The sequence below is a fragment of the Penaeus chinensis genome, chromosome 15 (genome assembly GCF_019202785.1).
Source record: "Penaeus chinensis breed Huanghai No. 1 chromosome 15, ASM1920278v2, whole genome shotgun sequence".
Lineage (NCBI taxonomy): Eukaryota > Metazoa > Arthropoda > Malacostraca > Decapoda > Penaeidae > Penaeus > Penaeus chinensis.
Window position 1 is genome coordinate 13,821,186 of NC_061833.1, and position 5,000 is coordinate 13,826,185.

Sequence of the window (5,000 nt, forward strand, 5' to 3'; positions counted from 1 at the left end):
CCCCCTCACTACTATTCTATTCTTGTATCTCTTTACAACCTTGGACACCAAATGCATTTTATCTTGCTTGTTAACTCCTACCCATCTTGCCACAATACCTTACCATAGTTTCTTTGGTTCATATAGATTATGGTAATTCTTTTCAAAGTGACTGCACCCCACAGACTTGCTATTACTTGAGCCAGCAACGGGGCACAATGGCGAATCCACAGTCGTTTTAATTATAAACCTTCCTAACCTGGTGACAAATCCCATTACACTCAAATTTAACCTTGTACAGCATGGCTGTGGGAAACTATAAATTTCATTTTCATATAGTGTACAACTTCCATGCTATTAGTTTGTGCCCTTGCATCTGAACAATGTTGGCAATGCACAGAGAACCAGTTCATGCACATGGTAGTGTGTGTGTGTAAAAGGAGTCCAAGCAGGTTTTCAGGCACTTGGTGATAAACATCTCTCGCTAATACCCTTAAGCATAATTCTCACAGCATGGTTTCCAAGCACACTACAGCATATTCAGTAGTCAGTAAGTGGTACTACTGCTACTGTTTAACAAAACCATTCTTCTGTAGTTGTATGAATGTAAAGAAGGTTAAATCGTTACCTGCTAAGAGTAGCAATACAAAAAATCACTTGTGGGGTATATGCCTGTCTTTATGCAGCATAGGCATATCGGTGGATGAGAGGATGAAAGATGCTGTGGCAAATCAATTGTTTGCATCTAATCACATCCTTTTTGAGAACTGATGCAATTCTAAAAAGGTTGTTACTCAATATTTTAGATAAAGCTTGCAAAACTATTTTTTCTGGACATTTTTTTTTTTTTGTATGAATGGCATCAATGTATGCCAAGACCACTGTAGTTCTAGTTCATATTGTTTACACACGGATGGCTCTAAAAGTGCTTAGTTCTCAAGGAGTCTGTCCTGCCTATATCTCCCCTGTTTGCCTGTCTTTGATTTTGGCAAGATTCTTTTCAAGTCTTCATTATTATTATTAATAGAATTTTAGGAATCTTATATTAATTATGTTGGCATAAACTGCATTAGGGGGGAAATTTACCTTGAATTAAATAAAATTGGATACAAGCACTAGGTCCTATTGACTCCTTGGCTTACTACTTGTGGAACCATCTGTGTGCAAGTCCCAACTACAATGGACACTGCCAATGTGTTAAATAAGTGTAGATATAGATTTAAGGTTGAGGAACTGACTAAATATACTATTTCCTTGTTAAAGTGTTCTTGAAATGAATTGATTACATTTGGTTCCACATTTTAAAAATATCCTGATTCTGCTGGGCATGTCTGGTGGCATCATAACAAACCGCTTGGTCTGCAGAGTAAGGCTGTACACCACAGCGACGTGCCAAAGCGCTTTGAGTTGGGAGTTCACCTTGATGTAGCGAACTCCTGCTCTCTAAGTTGACTCGTTGCCATTAACCCAATGGCGCCGGGTATAGAAAATTAAAAAATACTCTACGCTCTGGCGAACGGCGGCAGCGCGCCGACTCTGAGCGCGTGATATCGGTACATCAAGCCGAATCATTGCCTCGGGGCGTTTTGGCGCGGCGCTGCTACGGACAGCCGCACGCCTCACATCGTGCGTATTGTTATGACGGCGATAGCCGTGACCCGTCGCCATTGGTTAACCCCCTTGGTGATGGGTGTAAAAAAAAAAAAAAAATATCCGCTCTGGAGATCAATGGCAACGCGCCGACTTTGAGCGCAGGAGTTCGGTACCTCAAGCCGAATCACCGTTGCTATGCGTAAAGATGTACCCCACAGATCAAGCGGTTTATGACGCCGGTACATGTGACCTTTCTGGGTTGGGTTAACTTGATTGCACTTTGTGGATATTTTATTGTTTCTCTTTATTCCAGGCTGCCCACAAGACTTTCCGCATTAAGACCAAGTTGGCAAAGAAAATGAAACAGAACAGGCCTATTCCCCCATGGATTAGGAACCGTACTGGAAACAAGATCAGGTAATGAATTCTGACTTTCTAAAAAGCTATTTTACTTGCTGAATATTGTAATTGAAATTTGAAAGTAAACTTGCAAGAAAAAAAAATTACTAAGTTTGCTCACCATTCATTTCTGTATTTCTCAGATATAATGCCAAGCGCCGCCACTGGAGGAGGACTAAGCTCAAGCTGTAAGCTGCTGCTTGATTGTCCTTTCATAAATTCTAGTGGAGAAATGTGTTAAGGCTAAAGCTAATAAAACACAGGCTACAATATTTTCTTTTCTTATCCATTGGACTGAAGTTAATGTGACTAAGTTTTAGGGTGGATCATTGCAATACATAGTATTTTTAGTGTTGAAAACTGGCATGGAAGGATATTTGAAACTATACTGGTAAAAGTTAAAATGCAGTTAATCCAGATATGTAAACAATTGAAAACAAAACCTATTTTATTTGCAATAATCAAAGTGTATAAATGTGATTGGCTATTTAAATTTTGGATTTCTTACTGAAATTTAGAAATATTGGAGCCATGGCACAAGGCCAAGGATAATTACTAAATACTTTAGGACTATTTCATACCATGTTCATCTTAACTATGAAAATTTATCTTGATATTTTGGTTCTTCATATTACTTAACCCAATGGCGCCGGGTATAGCAAATTAAAAAAAACTCTACGCTCTGGCGAACGGCGGCAGCGCGCCGACTCCGAGCGCGTGATATCGGTCCATCAAGCCGAATCATTGCCTCGGGGCGTTTTGGCGCGGCGCCGCTGCGGACAGCCGCACGCCGCACATCGTGCGTATTGTTATGACGGCGATAGCCGTGACCCGTCGCCATTGGGTTAAAAAATACATATCAAGAGGTCACCAGTTAACATATATTTCATATAACTAACCCCCTCCCCCATTCCGTGCTCGTTATGTTGGTCTTAGAAGATGGAAACAGGCCCAATGTAGATCACCCTTGCTGCGTCAAACTTTGCACCCCCTTCTGTCCATTTTTACCCTTTTTGCAAAAATACTCATACAATGCTATACTTAGTGGTTGTCCCCAAACCCCTACCCTATTGCTGTATTGTAAATATGCTGCTAATGACCTTGGATGTTGACGCAACCGAAAAATTTTGATAAATGAATACGCTCCCAGTGGGATTGATCCTAAGATTCCCCCCTAAAACCCCTTACTTTGACAATACCCTCATCCACCAATGTCTGTAAGAACAAGTAGGTAAAGTTTCCATTTGCAGTCATTCTAAGTGTTGTCATGGTTGCATCTGAATCCCAAGCTCATGCAATATCTACACTAACATCTCTAATTTATTCCTGTCCAGCCTCGCTCCTCCCATTGTAATTGTACTGGAACTGTCTCTCTCTCTGCTGATTGTTCTGTCTGACAAGTACTGGTCAGACTATGAAAATAACCTTTCCTGTCTTGACTGTGATGTAGTGGCAGTACAGTGCTACAGTATTCCTCCCAGAGGCCAGTCCTAAATTGGAGTGTCCTGCCTTGTCTGACTATATCAACCTCTTCAATGTCAGAAATGTTTGTTTTGGCCACCCAGCCAAACATTATTGCTCCACAGCCTGCTACCCTGTGCACCCAACCTAGTCATGACTGTTCTAATTGCTCTGTAGTCTTGCATGCCTGAATTATTCCCCTACTACTCCAGCTACTATTACTGCTATTACTTCATAATGGCTCTTTTGCAGTTTCCCTCATGTAGTGTTATTCTTCCTCAGACACAGATACTCTCCAGTTGATCTAAATTGCCCTAAATCCTTACCCACTTCATACCATTCTCTGCCATGCTCCATTTGTTTACCCCTCTCTAACCTTTACACTACCATACTATCCTACAGCGCTCTACAACCTGAGACAGCAAACGCATTTTGTCCTTACTGCTAACTAAACCTCGCGTACCTGCTACCAGGGGTCCCCAACCTTTACTTTGATACAGCGACAGTTCAGTGATTATTCACTTTTACCATTCATGAGTCGACAAAAAATCAAATAGCACCCATATTCTGGTAATGGCTTTGAGACCCCCATGGTATCCATTTTAAAGATGAAGTAAAAACTAAATTGCCCCATCCACGTGAATAAGCACTGCCTGATTGACACTGACTCAGATGTCCATTGTTTGGGCAAAAATGATGAAATTGACTCCTGGCAGAATGAAATTGCCTGATAAAGTATACCTGATAGTTTTGACTATTTGCAACTCTGGATATGGATAGATAATCCTGTCACCCACCAGCATACAAGGTGATGTCACAGGACAAAGGGAGGGTTAAACTGTAGTTACCTAGTAGCTGGCTTTTGTACCTGCTGGTTAACTGCATATGTAGACAGGCCTCAAGATTTCAACAACTTTGTCATTGGCATTGCCAAGTCTACTTAAACAAGGCTTTGCCTGTTATTGACCATTTTCAGTGGGCAAACCTGTGAAATTACTTGGCTCATAGTGAAGCAAAATTGTCAGGCATTGGGTATACACTTTGGACAGATACTGGTTGCTTCATTTGGTCATTCATCAACTTGACTAGTGACATTCCTCAGATACATTGCTGGTAGTTGCTACTGCTTAGGTAGATGGTTGTGTGAATGCATTCCTACACCGTCAATGTTTACCTGGTCTTCCAAAAGATATTTATGATTAGCTAGAACAACTGCTAAACAAAATATAACGTCTTACTAGTATTATAAATTTTGCCTTCTTGCTAAAGACTGCCAATGATTGTTGAGGTTTCAAGGCTTATATTTACTTGGGTCTATAAGGAATATTTTGATGTGAACACAAATTGGCATGAAATGTTTTTTTACCTGCCAGTATTACATCCAGTATGCAGAAATAATTGGCTGAAAGCTAGAACAAAAAGCAATAGGAAATATACTGAACAAGCCAGATTAGAACTTTATTTCATTTAAGTAGAAACTTGACTACCCTACTTTTGTCATTCAAGAAAGGTACATTGAGTTCTGTTTGTAGTATATCAGCTGCAATATATATATTTGTGTAAATTTT

At 40.3% G+C, this 5,000-nt stretch overlaps 1 long non-coding RNA gene across 1 annotated transcript in view; it reads left to right on the forward strand.

Annotated features, from left to right (window-relative positions):
• LOC125032772 overlaps positions 1-2,241 on the forward strand; it is a 4,137-nt gene extending 1,896 nt beyond the window's left edge. Inside the window, exons 2-3 of the long non-coding RNA XR_007115568.1 lie at positions 1,886-1,989; positions 2,115-2,241. This is a non-coding gene — a long non-coding RNA (uncharacterized LOC125032772). The remainder of the gene's footprint in view (positions 1-1,885; positions 1,990-2,114) is intronic.
• The last annotated feature ends 2,759 nt before the right edge of the window (positions 2,242-5,000 follow it).